This window comes from Manis javanica, chromosome 12 (genome assembly GCF_040802235.1).
Source record: "Manis javanica isolate MJ-LG chromosome 12, MJ_LKY, whole genome shotgun sequence".
In the NCBI taxonomy this organism is placed as follows: Eukaryota; Metazoa; Chordata; class Mammalia; order Pholidota; family Manidae; genus Manis; species Manis javanica.
The window spans coordinates 87,388,866-87,408,534 of record NC_133167.1 but is presented as its reverse complement, the minus strand read 5'-3'; positions in this window follow the sequence as shown (position 1 = coordinate 87,408,534).

The following is a 19,669-nucleotide window of genomic DNA, read 5'->3' as shown; positions in this document are numbered from 1 at the left end:
AGTTGCCTTTTCCCTCTGCAGTGCTGCTGAGTCACTGCCTGTTGTGCGGTGGGTTTGGATAGGAATTGTCTCCCCTCAGCTCAGGCATCTGCAGGGAAAAGATAAAGACAGCATCACCTGCTCTTGGCCAGGCAGTGGGAAGGCCCCGGTCACCACTGGGTACTGGGGGTACTGGGGCCAGTGTGGCATGCAACTCCACTGCCCATCCAGCTACCGAACGGCCACTCCTGTCACCTGCCCTCTATCAAGGCACACTGAACCTTGCATTCAGTAGCTGTCAGGAAGTATACAAGCATCTATTTCTGCACCACTGAACTATTCTTTGTGGCAGGTTCAGAAAGTAGCTACTAAGTAGTTTATTTACGCTCTGTGCTTTGATAGCAACTATGACAAATAAACTTGTAACAGCAGCAACTGGAAATGGGAGCTGATGCAGGGGTATTTGGGTAATTTAAACCAAATAATGCAGACAAATAACACTGAAAGCCAGCAAACAGGAAGCAGGCTGCTCTCCCACGGATGTGCCCTTGAAATCAGATCCAGGGCTCCAACTTTCTGCAACTCTGCACCTGGTCAATTATATGTTGAGCAAATGCATGTGGAACACCAACTGCCTATCCTACCCAGCATAGCGGATCCAGAAAACGAAGCATAAAACACAAAACCCTTGCAAGATGTGATCGTGAAAAAGAAAGAGAAGGAATAGTCTTTTGGTGTCAGGGTAGTGGGAAGCCCCTCTCTCATTCCTACTGCAACCCAGCAAAGAATAATCTCTTAAAAGGGGAGAGGCCTGGGCAGGAGAAAGTGGAGCGGGGCGAGGGTGTGTGCGAGGAAAGGCACAGGATCCGGTCAAACAGCTTCTGCTCTCATTGCATGTATGACCTGACTTCTCAGGTTACTGATGTTATGCAACAAGACAGATGCTGCCTGTGCAAGGGCTTTGGGGATGGGGCTATGCTTCCCAAGTTAGTCATTAATCATTGGGCATAAGAAGTGTACACTCAGATGGCAGGTGGGACCCAGCCTCAGGTGTGAGTGAAGCTCACAGGTCAAGCACTAAAGGGGAAAAGCTCCTTCCAATGAGCTCTCTGCCCAGTGCTCTCCATATTCCACAGCCCCAGCTCAAAGTTGGGGCCCAATAAAAGATAACTTTTATTACTATTTTTATCATTATTAGCACTGAACGTTCAACGAATGCCTTGTAACCAACCTCTCAAAAGCAGTAGCAGACCCCTGCTGAGGCTCACTCTGAAATATTACAGCACTGATGACTTTGGAATAAAAGTAATTTACAGGCCCACAGAGGCACAATCCAACCACGGGTGATGCTCACACCAAAAGGTATATTCTGTCTTCATAACAGATGATTTGGGTGTAGGGAGGGCCTTTCTGCACCTGTTAATGTGTTCCATGCTGGCTGCTGGATGTCAAAGAAGCTAGGACACAGTCGGAGTGTCAGTCCTCGCCCGAGCACCAGCTGTCATAGAGCAGGACCAGAAATGCACAGTTCTGTGTGTGCGTCAGTAAGTGCTGAGCTTGGCATCCTGTGACAACAGGGCCTGACTGATTGGCAGCCTTCCCGGGGATGGCCCTTCCCTCTCTTCCTCATGGGAGGGGTCCGGTCTGTATGCCTGGGTTTCTGTCCTGGCTGCAGGCTTGCATGCTGGCTCCCCTGAGAGGCAGCAGCACGGCCGAGTTCTTTGAATGCAGTCCTCTCTCCCTTTCTGCAAGGAGTAGATTCTGCTCCCAGCACCTTCAGCTCAGCTGGGGGCTCAGCTTCAATCAAATAATTCTCTGTGTAACAAGGTGATCGATCCTGTTCTGCCTTCTGATTTTTTCCTTGGTTTCTTGATGAGCAGATTCTGAAAATTCTTTTTGTCACCTAAAGGCTGCGAGAGAACGGTCCACTTCTTCAGATGTGGAGGTTTGATTTTTTTTCAGCATAGCTAAAAGGCTTATTACAGATTTCCCCTGAACAAAGACTCTGCTAGAATCATGGTGCTTAAGAATCCTGATTCTCAAGGAGAGGCAGAAAATTGGTATCTGGGGAGATCACATTCTTCGGGGAGAAGCATTATGAATGCAAGCTGAAGGATGGGGACGAAAATGGATGCATAACTCCAGTTCTCCTTCTGGTCCATTGGACTGGGTTGGGAGCTGTATGATTTAGAGACAGGATCTGTTAATCATAAAACTATTTATGAGAAAATTTGTGGGTCTCTATTCTTAAGCAAAGCAGCTTAACTGTTGACAAAGTGCAGCTCAGAGGTAGAAAGAAAGATGCTGTTTCTGCTTGACTCTGCTTGGCTCCCTGGGAAATGCTAGCTTTAGGACCATCAAAGGTTGGCTCCCCGTGCTGTGTACTGCAGTGCTCATTGCAGTAGGTCTGCGCAGTGCTGGTCGGTAGGCTCCATGGATGTGATGAGTGAGAAGAGGTATGTATATGTCATGTGCTGCCTGTAGCTGAACGACTGGCCTTTGCGCTCATGTGAAGTACCACTTTGGAAACCATCATAAAACCCTAAGGACGAGGATGGCGGCGTGAGTAGAGCAGTGGAAATCTCCTCCCAAAAACACATAGAGCTATGAAAATATAACAAAGAAAAATCTTCCTAAAATAGAGACCACAGGAGACAGGACAACATCCAGAACACATCCACACCTGCAAGAACCCAGCGCCTTGCGAAGGGGGTAAGATACAAGCCCCGGCCCGGCGGGACCCGAGCGCCCCTCCCCCCGGCTCCCAGCGGGTGGAAACAAACCGCAGCGGTTTTTTTTTTTGCGAGTGCTTTTTGGAAGCCTTAAAGAGACAGGGCCCCAGTTGCTAGGGAGGCAGAGTGGCGGGGCCGGTGAGCGGGTGCCTGGGACCGGAGCCTGAGGACAAAGATTATCCCGCGTCTTTCCCTGCGGGACTGGTGGGTGGGTGCCTGAGACCAGCACCTGAGGATGGAGGAAATCGCGCGTTTTTCCCCTTTTTTTTTCTCTTTTTGGCGAGTGCTTTTTGGAAGCCTTAAAGTGACAGGGACCCCGGTGCTAGGGAGGCAGGGCGGCGGGACCGGTGAGCGGGTGCCTGGGACCGGCGCCTGAGGACAAAGAATATCGCGCATTTTTCCCTGCGGGACCAGTGGGTGGGTGCTTTTTGGAAGCCTTGAAGGGACAGGGACACTGGTGCTAGGGAGACAGGGCAGCAGGACCAGTGAGCAGGTGCCTGGGACCGGCGCCTGAGGACAAAAAAAAAAATCGCGTGTTTTTTCCTTTTTTTTTTTTCTGTTCCCTCTCTCATTGTTGCTGTTGTTGTTTTGGTTTGGAGAGTGCTTTTTGGAAGTCTTAAAGGGGCAGGACAGGTCACTTAGACCAGAGGCAGGGAATCTGGGGATCTCTGGGTACTCTAAGCCCCTTGGGAGCAGGAAGCACAGAGGCCACTTACGGAGATAAATAGCCTCCCGGCCGCTCCCCCTCCACCGGGGCTCCACCATTTTGGAGGAACAGCCCCAGCCAGGCCACGCCCACAGCAACAGCAGAGATAAACCCCAAAGCAACTGGGCAGGAAGCAGAAGCCCTGTCTGCACACAGCTGCCCAGCACAAGCCACTAGAGGTCGCTATTCTCCCAGGAGAGGGAGGCCACAAACCAACAAGAAGGAAAGCTCTCCCAGTGGTCACTTGTACCAGCTCTGCAAACTATATCACCATGAAAAGGCAAAACTACAGGCAGACAAAGATCACAGAGACAACACCTGAGAAGGAGACAGACCTAACCAGTCCTCCTGAAAAAGAATTCAAAATAAAAATCATAAACATGCTGACAGAGATGCAGAGAAAAATGCAAGAGCAATGGGATGAGATGCAGAGAAAAATGCAAGAGCAGTGGGATGAAGTCCGGAAGGAGATTACATATGTCAGGAAGGAGATCACAGAAGTGAAACAATCCCTGGAAGGATTTATAAGCAGAATGGATAAGATGCAAGAGGCCATTGAAGGAATAGAAGCCAGAGAACAGGAACGTATAGAAGCTGACATAGAGAGAGATAAAAGGATCTCCAGGAATGAAACAACACTAAGAGAACTATGTGACCAAGCCAAAAGGAATAATATTTGTATTATAGGGATACCAGAAGAAGAAGAAAGAGGAAAAGGGATACAAAGTCTCTTTGAAGAAATAATTGCTGAAAACTTCCCCAAACTGGGGGAGGAAATAATCAAACAGACCATGGAATTACGCAGAACCCCCAACAGAAAGGATCCAAGGAGGACAACACCAAGACACATAGTAATTAAAATGGAAAGGATCAAGGACAAGGAAAGAGTTTTAAAGGCAGCTAGAGAGAAAAAGGTCACCTATAAAGGAAAACCCATCAGGCTAAGATCAGACTTCTCGACAGAAACCCTACAGACCAGAAGAGAATGGCATGATATACTTAATGCAATGAAACAGAAGGGCCTTGAACCAAGGATACTGTATCCAGCACGACTATCATTTAAATATGATGGCGGGATTAAACAATTCCCAGACAAGCAAAAGCTGAGGGAATTTGCTTCCCACAAACCACCTCTACAGGGCATCCTACAGGGACTGCTCTAGATGGGAGCACCCCTAAAAAGAGCACAGAACAAAACACCCAACATATGAAGAAGGGAGGAGGAGGAATAAGAAGGGAGAGAAGAAAAGAATCTCCAGACAGGTAAGATACTAAAGAGGCTAACCCTGAACCTTTGGTAACCATGAATTTAAAGCCTGCAATGGCAATAAGTACATATCTTTCAATAGTCACCCTAAATGTAAATGGACTGAATGCACCAATCAAAAGACACAGGGTAATAGAATGGATAAAAAAGCAAGACCCATCTATATACTGCTTACAAGAAACTCACCTCAAACCCAAAGACATGCACAGACTAAAAGTCAAGGGATGGAAAAACATATTTCAGGCAAACAACAGCGAGAAGAAAGCAGGAGGTTGCAGTACAAATATCAGACAAAATAGACATCAAAACAAAGAAAGTAACCAGAGATAAAGAAGGACACTACATAATGATAAATGGCTCAGTCCAACAAGAGGATATAACCATTCTAAATATATATGCACCCAACACAGGAGCACCAGCATATGTGAAACAAATACTAACAGAACTAAAGGGGGAAATAGACTGCAATGCATTCATTTTAGGAGACTTCAACACACCACACACCACAAAGGATAGATCCACCGGGCAGAAAATAAGTAAGGACACACAGGCACTGAACAACACAGTAGAGCAGATGGACCTAATAGACATCTATAGAACTCTACATCCAAAAGCAACAGGATATACATTCTTCTCAAGTGCACATGGAACATTCTCCAGAATAGACCACATACTAGCTCACAAAAAGAGCCTCAGTAAATTCCAAAATATTGAAATTCTACCAACCAATTTTTCAGACCACAAAGGTATAAAATGAGAAATAAATTCTACAAAGAAAACAAAAAGGCTCACAAACACATGGAGGCTTAACAACATGCTACTAAATAATCAATGGATCAATGAACAAATCAAAATAGAGATCAAGGAATATATAGAAACAAATGACAACAACAACACAAAGCCCCAACTTCTGTGGGATGCAGCGAAAGCAGTCTTAAGAGGAAAGTATATAGCAATCCAGGCACACTTGAAGAAGGAAGAACAATTCCAAATGAATAGTCTAACATCACAATTATCAAACTGGAAAAAGAAGAACAAATGAGGCCTAAAGTCAGCAGAAGGAGGGATATAATAAAGATCAGAGAAGAAATAAACAAAATTGAGAAGAATAAAACAATAGCAAAAATCAACGAAACCAAGAGCTGGTTCTTCGAGAGAATAAACAAAATAGATAAGCCTCTAGCACAACTTATTAAGAGAAAAAGAGAATCAACACAAATCAACATAATCAGAAATGAGAATGGAAAAATCACGACAGACTCCACAGAAATACAAAGAATTATTAAAGACTACTATGAAAACCTATATCCCAACAAGCTGGAAAACCTAGAAGAAATGGACAACTTCCTAGAAAAATACAACCTCCCAAGACTGACCAAGGAAGAAACACAAAAGTTAAACAAACCAATTATGAGCAAAGAAATTGAAACAGTAATCAAAAAACTACCCAAGAACAAAACCCCGGGGCCGGACAGATTTACCTTGGAATTTTATCAGACACACAGAGAAGACATAATACCCATTCTCCTTAAAGTGTTCCAAAAAATAGAAGAAGAGGGAATACTCCCAAACTCATTCTATGAAGCCAACATCACCCTAAGACCAAAACCAGGCAAAGACCCCACCAAAAAAGAAAATTACAGACCAATATCCCTGATGAATGTAGATGCAAAAATATTCAATAAAATATTAGCAAACAGAATTCAACAGTATATCAAAAGGATCATACACCATGACCAAGTGGGGTTCATCCCAGGGATGCAAGGATGGTACAACATTCGAAAATCCATCAACATCATCCACCACATCAACAAAAAGAAAGACAGACAAAAACCACATGATCATCTCCATAGATACTGAAAAAGCATTTGACAAAATTCAACATCCATTCATGATAAAAACTCTCAGCAAAATGGGAATAGAGGGCAAGTACCTCAACATAATAAAGGCCATATATGATAAACCCGCAGCCAGCATTATACTGAACAGCGAGAAGCTGGAAGCATTTCGTCTGAGATCAGGAACCAGACAGGGATGCCCACTCTCCCCACTGTTATTTAACATAGTACTGGATGTCCTAGCCACAGCAATCAGACAAAACAAAGAAATACAAGGAATCCAGATTGGTAAAGAAGAAGTTAAACGGTCACTATTTGCAGATGATATGATACTGTACATAAAAAACCCTAAAGACTCCACTCCAAAACTACTAGAACTGATATCGGAATACAGAAAAGTTGCAGGATACAAAATTAACACACAGAAATCTGTAGTCTTCCTATACACTAACAATGAATCAATAGAAAGAGAAATCAGGAAAACAATTCCATTCACCATTGCATCAAAAAGAATAAAATACCTAGGAATAAACCTAACCATAGAAGTGAGAGACTTATACTCTGAAAACTACAAGTCACTCTTAAGAGAAATTAAAGGGGACACTAATAAATGGAAACTCATCCCATGCTCATGTCTAGGAAGAATTAATATCGTCAAAATGGCCATCCTGCCCAAAGCAATATACAGATTTGATGCAATCCCTCTCAAATTACCAGCAACATTCTTCAATGAATTGGAACAAATAATTCAAAAATTCATATGGAAACACCAAAGACCCCGAATAGCCAAATCAATCCTGAAAAAGAAGAATAAAGTAGGGGGGATCTCACTCCCCAACTTCAAGCTCTACTACAAAGCCATAGTAATCAAGACAATTTGGTACTGGCACAAGAACAGAGCCACAGACCAGTGGAACAGATTAGAGACTCCAGAAATTAACCCAAACAAATATGGTCAATTAATATTTGATAAAGGAGCCATGGACATACAATGGCAAAATGACAGTCTCTTCAACAGATGGTGCTAGCAAAACTGGACAGCTACATGTAGGAGAATGAAACTGGACCATTGTCTAACCCCATATACAAAGGTAAACTCAAAATGGATCAAAGACCTGAATGTAAGTCATGAAACCATTAAACTCTTGGAAAAAAACATAGGCGAAAACCTCTTAGACATAAACATGAGTGACCTCTTCTTGAACATATCTCCCCGGGCAAGGAAAACAACAGCAAAAATGAACAAGTGGGACTACATTAAGCTGAAAAGCTTCTGTACAGCGAAAGACACCATCAATAGAACAAAAAGGAACTCTACAGTATGGGAGAATATATTTGAAAATGACAGATCCGATAAAGGCTTGACGTCCAGAATATATAAAGAGCTCACACACCTCAACAAACAAAAAACAAATAACCCAATTAAAAAATGGGCAGAGGAACTGAAGAGACAGTTCTGTAAAAAAGAAATACAGATGGCCAACAGACACATGAAAAGATGCTCCACATCGCTAATTATCAGAGAACTGCAAATTAAAACTACAATGAGGTATCACCTCACACCAGTAAGGATAGCTGCCATCCAAAAGACAAACAACAACAAATGTTGGCGAGGCTGTGGAGAAAGGGGAACCCTTCTACACTGCTGGTGGGAATGTAAATTAGTTCAGCCATTGTGGAAAGCAGTATGGAGGTTCATCAAAATCCTCAAAACAGACCTACCATTTGACCCAGGAATTCCACTCCTAGGAATTTACCCTAAGAACGCAGCAATCAAGTTTGAGAAAGACAGATGCACCCCTATGTTTATCGCAGCACTATTTACAATAGCCAAGAATTGGAAGCAACCTAAATGTCCATCGGTAGATGAATGGATAAAGAAGATGTGGTACATATACACAACGGAATACTACTCAGCCATAAGAAGTGGAAAAATCCAACCATTTGCAGCAACATGGATGGAGCTGGAGAGTATTATGCTCAGTGAAATAAGCCAAGTGGAGAAAGAGAAATACCAAATGATTTCACTCATCTGAGGAGTATAGGAACAAAGGAAAAACTGAAGGAACAAAACAGCAGCAGAATTACAGAACCCAAAAATGGACTAACAGGTACCAAAGGGAAAGGAACTGGGGAGGATGGGTGGGCAGGGAGGGATAAGGGGGGGAAGGAGAAGGTGGGTATTAAGATTAGCATGCATGGGGGGGAGGGAGAAAGGGGAGGGTGGGCTGCACAACACAGAGAGGACAAGTAGTGAATCTACAACATTTTGCTAAGCTGATGGACAGTAACCGTAATGTGGTTGTTAGGGGGGACCTGATATAGGGGAGAGCATAGTAAACATAGTATTCTTCATGTAAGTGTAGATTAAAAATTAAAAAAAAAAAAAGAAAGAAAGGAAGAAAGAAAAGGGGGATTACTCCTTGATAGGATAAAACTATTGGTAAATCAAAGATCAACGCATGCTTTAAATATCCTTAATGTTGATCAATTAAAGGGTGTCAGATGATCAGCTATGGAGGTACTCTTTTCTGATAATATTCCTTTCTCTTAATAAAAAAAAAAAAAAAAAAAAGCAGTTACTGTGTGCTGACCTCCAATGAGTTCTGCACAGTGGTATAGAGGGCATGTCAAAGTGTGGGCAAAGGGTCTGTTTGTTTCTATGCAAAAGATCAAGGCCTAGGTTGGATACCCAGAAAATGAACTAAGATATGATATGAGGAGGAGCTTCCGGCATCAGCACTCTCTGGAGGACTTGTGCCAGGGGGATGATCATCAAAAAGCCTCCACAGGGATCCGGACGATGCTGCGGGAGTGGCTGCATCCAGCCCACCATCTCCTGGACTTGCCATAGGAATGAGGAGGGAGGTGTCTAGGCTGGCATGTGCATACAGTGAAACAACGAATTTGACCGGATCTGTACTGTTGGAACTCAACCAGGAGTTGGGAGGGGTACAAGTTGTAGCACTCCAAAATATCATGACTATAGACTATCTACAGTTAAAAGAACATATGGGATGTGAACAGATCCCAGAAATGGGCTGCTTTAATTTGTCTGATTGTTCAAGTACAGTTGGACTATATCCATCATATCATAGATAAATTTTCGCAAATGCCTAGGGTGCCTAAATGGTTTTCTTGGCTTCACTGGAGATGGATGGTAATTATAGATTTGCTTTGTTTATGTCACCGTATTCCTATTATGTTAATATGTGTGTGCAAATTAGTTAGTAGTTTAAAACCTATACATACTTAAGGTACTCTACAAGAAGATATGTCAAAGAAATAATCAATCCTCCCATGTTTCCTTCCATATGCTACCTCTATAGCTTTTCTTCTTCCTTCCTAATTACAACCCTTAAATAGAATTCGTGCCTCATATCAAATTTACCGAGTATCATAATTCCTCCAGGTGGTAAAGATACCTCAAGACAAGTGCTGGGCATAGAAGCCACAGGGCATAAATCTGCAAAGAAGTAAAAAGCTAACCTTTTCAAACAATATGGCTTCTCTCTCACTTACCAACTTTACATTTCCCTGTATGGCCCCAGAAGATGGCTGGTTAGCCAGAGACGGGTAAGATTTCTCAAGGGAGGAACAAACTAAGACAGGCACAGTCGCATGGGGGCCATCAGGTGAGAATTTGGGGATCAACAGAGGTGAGGCTCAGAACCTCACCCCCCCTGCTTTGAGAGAAATCTTCTGCATCCGTGGATGTCTTGCTGCCCTTGTCTAGCCTGGATTAATACTTAGTCCATAGGCACACACCTGATTATCTGATCATCTACATTTACCCTCTTATAACACTAAACTATGTTTTCTACCTTTATCTGGCATCTACCTACCACTTCAGCATTTTATTAAAAATAAAAATAATAATAATAATAATAGAGGGAGAAATGTGGGATCAACATATAAATCAAGTACAAAAATCAAACGAATATTCATATTTGACCTGATTGTTTATGGGTCATAATGCGTGATCAAAACCGAAAGTTTCTGTGATGAATGCCCTTGTACTGTTCACCATGTAATAATTTATTCACTATGTAAGAATTCATTCACCATGTAAGAACTTGTTCATTATGCTTCAGAAGATTGGAGACTGACGAGAATTAGGCTTGAGATGGATTAATGATTGTACATTGAGCATTGACCCCCCTTTACTGAATTTTATTGTTGTTAACAACCATTTTGATTAATAAATATGAGAGATGCCCTCTCAAAAAAAAAAAAAAACCCTAAGGACACTTACTACAGGGGAAAAATGTCATGCTGTTATGCATTTGGAGACTTTTGGGCCCAGAGAAGTTGAGTTGCACTAGAGCCATAATTCTGTACCCTATCTGATGAAGAAGGATTGTTGCTATTCAGTGAATCCTGCTGCTCATTAGGGAGGACATTTAGATGGTCAGCACCAATTTTTATCTACTTGGAGCCTGCCTTGGACATTAGTTGGGCCTGCTGATAGCACTTCTACAGGACTAATTCCTTGAACCGTATGTGGATTTAGTCCCTTCTCTGGAGTCAAAAACTCTAGATTGATGATATGATGAAATTTGGTGAGACAATCTGAATGCTCAAGAGATAGTAGGTTTGGGGGCTGCCACATAAAGGAAGATCAAAAGATAGAAAGATAAGGCAAACAGTGCTATAATTACATATCTATGAGAAAGCTAAGCACTTGGATAAGATGGACATATATTTACCAACACATAGGTTGAAAGAACTAGGAGGCTTTGTTTAAAGGTTACAAAAATGCAAATAAGACAAAATAGTTAATAAATGTTTCATTTGCATCTGGGCACAGGAAGTAATAAGTAATTTGCCAAACCCCTCACAGAACTATAAACCATTATTATTTTTGGCCAGTTTTGAAAATATATTTAAAAAATTTTTGAGGCAATGGGTTAGAGTAGAAATTTATGATCTGGGGATCGTAACTTGTAAGGTTGATGCCATGCAAGGTGACCCCTTTCTCTCCACACTGCCTGATGCCATCATGTTAGACATAATCTTGGGTGGATGAACCATAGGAAGAATCAGAGTTGCTGTTTGCAATCGTTTTAACTTTTTTTAGTACCATTTTAGTAACCCATGAACAGATCATAATGTTTCAGATAGCAAAAGGATTAACTTTGTGTGAGTAAAATTTGTTGAAACAAACTAAAACCCCATGGAGGTGAGCATAACATTGGTTACGTTGATTAAACTGGCTAATTCTTCAAATAGGCTTCTAAATTTCCTAGAATTTTAGTATTTTTTTTAATGTTAGAATTTCAATCCAACAAACATCTCTCGATTTTCTAATACCTTGAAGATCTCTGCTAGATGCTAGAAACTTAGAGCTAAATGAGATAGGGCCTCCGCTCTTAGGACACATAGCGTCTGTGACTCCGGAGAAAATGCCCGCAACTATTTTTATGACCCCGTTGAGTGGGCTTTCTAATTTTCTCTTATAAGATATAAAAATGTACACTTGATGTTTCAGGCACTTGAAGCAATTTCATTAAATGTGTCACCTCCAACTTCTGCTCTAGTCTTCCGGAAATGCTTTTACCATCATTTTAGGAGGCACAAGTCATAAGACCTGAATTGTATAGTTTCTGCTCAAAGAATGTCAGTTGAACTGCATTTCTGTGTCAGGTGGGGCAGAGTAGGGGGTTTGAGATGCAGGCAAGGGGAGAGGATAAGAAAAACGGTTTCTGTTAAAGAAGGAAGTAGGGCAGAAGGAAGGAGGAAAACAAGCCAGGTATTCTGCACACTGTACACATTCTGGATGGTGGCAACATTTAATGAGGACAATCTTCAGAATTTCTATGTTCTTAGCTAAACTCGATTTAGATGGTTACTCTAAAACTGAGTATCTGTCTAAATTAGAAAAGTAATCTAATGTCATAGCCAAGGACTACCAAGAATGCTGGAACAGTCAAATTAGTATTTGATATTGTGCCAAATACCATATGATCTTACTCCTATGCGGAATCTCTAAAAAACAACAACAACAAAAAACCAAGCTTATAGATAGAGAGAATAAATTGGTGGTCCCAGAGGTGGGGGTAGGGGATGGGCAAAATGGGTGAAGGGGGTCAAAAGATACAGACTTCTGGTTATAAATAAGTCGTGATGATGTAATATACAGCATAGTGACTCTAGTTAATAACACTGTATTGCATATTTGAAAATCGGTAAGAGAGCAGATCTTAAAAGTTCTCATCAAATGAAAAATAACTGGTCTCTGTAACTATGCATGGTGAAGTAGCCTTACTGTGCCGATCTGTTGGAGGAGGTCGCTGAGGCGATGTGACCACTGTTTGACGCACCAGCTAGACTTGGGCAATCAGAGGCTCCTCACCCTCTCCCCTGTCCTTGGAATATACGCTCCATCCACTATTCCCCAGTGGGAACCAGTTTTAAGGACAAGGTACTGTTGTACCTTGAGAGAGCAAGGTACTTTTGAGACCATCTGGAAGGCATATGGGACTGAACCCAGTTAAGGCCTCTATCACAAACTTTTAAAAATCTGGCAGGCAGATACAGAGATCTATTCATCTTGCAACTGCCCAAGATAAACTCTCTCGCTTATAAATCTGTCATCCCCCAATCTGGAGCCATCTGCCTCTTCCTTTGGTCTCTCCTTGGCCTCTGTGGCCAGTTTGCAAACCAACACGATCATTTTGCAATGTATTCAAATAGCGAAGCATTATGTTATACATCTGAAACTAATGTTATGTTATGCCTCAATTAAGGAAAACAAACTAGTAATATCAATAAAAAATTAAAGAAATGTTGTGAATGCATTCCCTAGTTTACAATATGATAGCACAAAATGCATACTTACAACTGAGACTAGCTAACGTAAAAGGAAGTCTGCCAAGTTTTATTAAGTACTAGTTATCTTGAATCCTGCTTCAGATTCAGAAGGTCTCAGAATAACATATACTGGAATTTAATAAAATTGAACCAGGTTTTTAAAAACCAGATATTCTTTTATGATAAATAGCAAAATTATTATTGACACAAGACAATGGCAAAATTGGGAGGTGCCAAGAGGTAAGACTGTTGGTCAAACCATTCGTAGGATCTTCGTGCTCATTCCAAAATGTAAATCATTGAGAAAATAGCTTGGAATCCTCATTGTTTCCCAGGGCTGCAGCAAACTTAGCTGAGACAGGAAGAAAGTGAATTTCTGCAGTTCACATTGGACTTGTTGCTTGGAAAGAATAGGGACAGCTTTTGAGAGTATTTTGTAGAGAGACTGAATGGAGGAAAGTTAATACTGCGATCTCTGTAATTCCTAGAGCCTCTACCAGCTCTAAAATTCTAAGTGTTAATATATGAAGTTACCTTCTTTGAACGCTGAGGAAGTGTACTTCTCTAAAATAAACAGCTAGTTAGTGAAAGAACTCCTGCGGACCTGTTGCGTGCCTTTTCCTCTTTACCTTATGGCCCTCCCCCTACCAGTCTGGGTAGGTAAGTCTGCATGCTGAAAATCACTTCTTGAGAACCAGCTTAAAAAGTCAGGTATGTCTCAGTAAAAGGAAATTTTGATGGAACACACATGTACCCCAAGTCATCTGTTCCAGATGAAGGTTGGAGGTGGATTCTGTGCGAACCAAGAGAATTAACTGTGTGTCCTGTTTGGATTGAAAGTCAGATGGTCTCTTATTCCTTCCTCCATGGCCACCTCAGAGGAAAATGGTAACAGCCAGGGTAGATGTGTGAATGTGCATGCTTTCGATTTAGATAAACCTCCACAGGTTCCGATTCTGAATTTAGGGCTAATGTGTGAGTGACCCTGCTTGATTTGCTTAGCTTACCAAGGCCTCAGCTTGCGTGTCTCTCTCTGAGTCCCATGGTATCAGTTTTGTAGCAATATTGCAAAGATTAAATGAACTAGCCTTCCTGATACACTTGGATAAATGACTGACTTGTTGAGTAAACATTTATAAATGGCAGCTCCCATATCTTCTAAGGCGAAACAAACATGAATTGCCTGCAGGATTTTTTCCTTTTTGTTTTTAACAAACTGATGCTTTTGGTTTGGGGCAAGGTTATCACAGAGAGGAGACAATTTTCACACACACATTCTTACATACAATTGTAACACAAGCGAATTTATGAAAAGAATGGGATGTTGATGGGCCCTGGAGGATGTTTTCATCAGCTTTCTCACTAAGTACAGTGTGGGCACAATCATGCCTGACCCAGCAAGGGCCCAGGACCCAGGCCAGAAATCACTGGAGTGCCAGTGATGGTTGGAAAGGTTCAATCAACATGAATCGTTGACTATTACTTACAGAGGTTATAGGGGAAGAAAATGTGATTAATCCACACGAAAAGGGAAAAAAAAAACATAACCCCATTTCTCAACTGAGGGGGAAAATTCCTTTGAGCATTAACAGATTGCACTATTTATACATGAAATATTTTCTGCATCTATAAACTTACCATGCTCAAGTATTCTAATTAATCGTGGTGGTTGCCAGGGAAACCAAACTAACTCAATTATAGGTCTGCAGGAAGGTGCCGTGTATTTATGACTATGAAGCAGGTAATTTTCTGTGCAAAAACGAAAACTGAGCAGATGCCTAAAGATTTAAAATGTCTTAGAGAACACAGTATGATCTGGATGGATTTCCTGCAAGAATGTCTTGATTTTCTTTCTTTGTAACAACTTGGCTTGGTGACATGGACTGCGAACATCATGGATTAAGAAGAGGTAATTAGGAACACAATCAGCAAGGAAACTGCAGGAAATGACTGGATTAGAAGGCTGCAATTTCCACTGAAAAAGAGTCTTAATTCTATATACTGTTCGTGTTTGGCTACTGTTCGTGTTTGCCTGAGATCTAAATCATGTAAGAAATAAGAGGGAGGTAGCTGGCAGTGAAAAAATAATTCAGCAAAACCACAGAACTAGTAAGGTTAGCTGAAGTAGCAGTTTGAGGGACTTGTGAGAAATTGATGACATGTGGCTACAAGACCCAGTGCTGTCCACATGTTCCCTTTTAACAACCTGTTTTCCTAGGAAGATCCTAAAAAGGTGTACACAAAGAACCAGTAGCAAATGGAACAAATGGAGGGTGAGGGGGCAGGTTTAATCAAGTTTGAGAAAGTATCTAACATGCCATACCCATTAAGTAAAGGTACTATAATTATTAAAACCTATTCTTTTATTTTTATAACTCAGATGTCCCTGGTATTTCCTCATTACATTATTAAAATCTATAATTAGAGTTGAAACAATTTACAGGTTATGTAATTATTGCCCACATCTGAACAGTATAATTTATCATGTGAACAAAATATAATGCTTTTCTAAGGCCCAGACTGACCACCCATCCGTCCGTCCATCTGTCCACACACTCACTCATCCTTCCAACCATTTATTCAAATAAAAATTATTTATTGAGTTCCTACTCTGGTCTTGGTGCAATGCTAGATCTTAGATATACAATAATGAGTAGAATTTCTACCCTTAGTGAAGTTATATATAATATGACTAGCGAGACAAATCTCAAACTGATTATCATAGAAACAAATGCTTAATAAATTGTAACTGTGAATGCTTGAAAAAGCTTGACAGGAGCTTGAAGCTCAATCTACCATTCTACCTCCCTAAAAAAAATTCCATCTTCTGGGTGAATTGCCACTTTTATCATTAATTTATCTACAGTAATACTACTTGCTTTAAGGTCTACTTGTTTAAACTATTGATCTGCTCTGGTTATCTTCTGGTTACTGTTAAAATCTTCCTGCATTTTTTTTTTTAAACTTATGGTGTGTCCCTGATAAGTGGCATAAGACTGAACATATTTTAAAATCTAGTCTGGTAATCTTAGGTTTTTAATTGAAATATTTATTCTATTTAAATTTAAAGTCATTACTGATGTGTTTGGCTTTGTATCTGCCAGCCTACTATTTGTCTTCCTCTCTTATTCCTCTTTCTCTCTTCACCTGCTTTTGGACTGATTAGTGTTCTTTTTATGATTCAGTTTCCCCACTCTATTAGTTAGTAAGTTCTACTTTTTCTAATTCTTCATTGTGTGTTATTGTAGAGATGATAAAATGAATCCACAAATGTATTAAATCTGGAGCAAATTAGAATATCTGTCATTTTCCAGGCAACGCAGAGACCTAAGAACACTCAGTTCCGTCTAGTCTCCTGACTTCTTGTGTAATTTTGTCATGTTTACACCTATATTCTACCCCAAGAGACTGATTTCATATAAACAGTATTTATGTACATATATTTATTCACATATTCACTCTCTCAGTTGCTCTTCATTTTTTTCCTACAATTCAACGTTTTCATGTTGGACTGTTTTCCTCTGGCCCAAAGTGCTTCCTTGAACAGTTTACTGGTGAAAAACATCATTTGTTTTTGGGGTTTTGGTTGTTTGAAAACATGTATTTTTTTTGTATTTATTCTTGAAGGGTATTTTTATATTTTTTCTGGATATAGAATTTTATGTTGATAGTAATACCCCATCCCCCATCTTTTTAAATACTCTTTTCCATAGCCTTGCTTCTTTATAGGACAACTGCAAATGTTTTTTTCTTTTGTGGCTTATAAGATTTTCCCTTTTATCTTTGATCCTCAGGAGGTTTGATGTAAGGCAGGTGTGGCTTATTGTAATTAACCCGCTTAGGGAGAGAGAAAACTTACTGCTTCAGTGGCCCGATTTTTTTTCTTAAATCAGTTTTGGAAAGAATCTTGGTTGATATATTGCTTCCTCCCTCCTTTCCTATCCAATGACCCATTATCATAGCTTTCCACCATGCCCCATATGCCTCTTACGTTCCTTGCTTTTTATTCTAGGTGCTTCCCTTGTTCTATCTTGAGTTCACTCCTCTTCTGCTGCGTCTAATCTATTTTAAACACACTTACTGAGTTCTAAATTTTAATTATATTTTTTAAGATTTACAATTACCATTTGACTCCTTTTGTAGATAGCATTTTTATCTCATACCTGATAACTACAATATCTGCTTGTACTGAATATGTTTTTAACTTGTTTTCAGTCATTCAGAAACGGCTTCTGGAATATCTAATAATTTCGGACTCAATGCCAGATATTATTTTGAATATGATAGGACTATCTTTGAAGCTCTGACTGAACTTGTCATTCTTTGGAGAAGACTGGGTTTTGTTTTGGGATAGGCAATGAGGGTTCTGGACTGCGCTGTTTCAGGACAAAGTTTTGGAATTTGTGACACCTGGTCTGTTTTTTAGATGTAGCCCTGTGGGTCTTCATCAGCAGTCTGTGATGTTTACCAGGGCCCCTCTGATGTGGTGGGCCCTGAAATATATCTCTCTTACTCTATTCCCATGAGACCACCAAAAGTTTTGTTAAGTTTCCCTACCTCTTTAACCACTGATTCCTCCTTAGCTTGTCTTTTTGCCCTCTTTGCCTTTTTGAGGCAAGAAAAAAAACACTTGCCTCAATGATTTTTTTCTCTGGAATCCCAAGCCTTCAAGTCCTGGCTGCCATGGTAATGCCTTCAAGCACAAGTTTTAAAAATTGCCCTCCTTTTCTAGTTTTTATTAGATGGACAGTTAGTTTGCAACAAACTCCTCCACTCCCAGGAAGGAAAATTCTCCATCAGATCATTTCAGTTTTCTGAATGTCCACATTTACTTACGCCTCACTGAAAGGTGTAAGTATGAATTTTTTTCTGTCTCCCTGCCCTGCCCCCACCCCCTTTGTGTTATTTCCTTCAAGAGAAGCCGTAACTTCTGCTATGTTTTTGGGTTCATCAGGAGTCACCATTCATTAATCTGTTGGCAAAAGTACTTTCATCAGTCTTTATTCAGGCCCTGCAAAGGTACCTTTTTGATAATCTCCACAACAAGCTAGTTCATTGAACTGAAAATAATTTTGATTCTGCTCTTTACATGGGCATCTTTTACTTAGCCATTGGATAACTATTTATGTTTCTCTTGCATCTTTAAGCTGCCTTTATCCATTAACTACCCTTCTGTTCCCTCCCAAGCAGATGGTTGCAGACTGTGTGCAGAAGGCCTTGGCAAATGCATGGAGCTACCTAGTTGCAGGAGTTTTCCATTTGATAGCTGCCTCACTTGAAAAACAAATCAATTGCTCAATAGAGAAAATTTTAAAAATTAGTTTTAGGAAATTCTGTGATGCTCGACTCTGCATCCTCCAGAAGGGGGTCTCTCATAAATTATCTTGAAGGAGAAGAGATAAAAAGGATTCCTAGACAGTGCTGTAAGACCAGCCTAGCATGTGCGTGATGCTCTTGTTCCAAGAATAGCGTCCAGAAAGGAGACTGTTCTGTGTGGCTTGGCCAGCGTGGCTTGACAGCACATCACACAAAGCCTTTGACAGCACCAAGGATGGGAAAATGAAATTGCGACTATTAGGCATCGAGTTATGTTTTAACATTTAGTTATAAAGGCCGTGTCATGCCCTCAGAGATGCAGCAGGAGTATTAGGCCTGACATTTTGCATTTCAAATGCAAATTGGAAAATCCAACCCAAAGTGGGAAAGGACAATGTGTGTAAATGGACTAAGTTCGGTGTTCAGAAATGGCTCCTGGGTTAGGCTAATCAAGTTCCCCAAAGGCACGTGCTTTACTTCATCACCCACATACCTGAAGAAAAATTTCAATGAATACATCTGAATATCTGAAGAGAGCCACCTGAGATCTTATTTGCCAAAGCGATTGTCAGTAAGATGTATCCATATGACACAAATAAATCATCCCACACACGTCTCGTTTGTTCCACAACTGGATTATTGCACAGACTTTTTCTTCTCCTTTTTTTTTTTACTAATGGGATTCAAAACTTCCCAACAATGGTACCGTATTAAATAGATTCAGGTTTTTCAAAGCCCTTAAGTTAACATGTTATCACCATTTTGCAGAGCAGGTAAGCAACTCACCCAGAAGCACATTTTCAGGAGGTAACAGATGAGGACTAGAGTCTGTCTTCCTGATTTCTGTTTCACTGCTTTTGCTCCCACTTCAACAAACCATATGGCTGCATGCCACATGCACGTAGTTAGAATGAGAATGGAGAAATCCATTCGCAAATAGTTTAGTTGAAAACAGGAGTCCATTCTTTTTTGTCTAATAGGTGCAGATGTGTGTAGGAGGTAACACTGGCTAATAAAT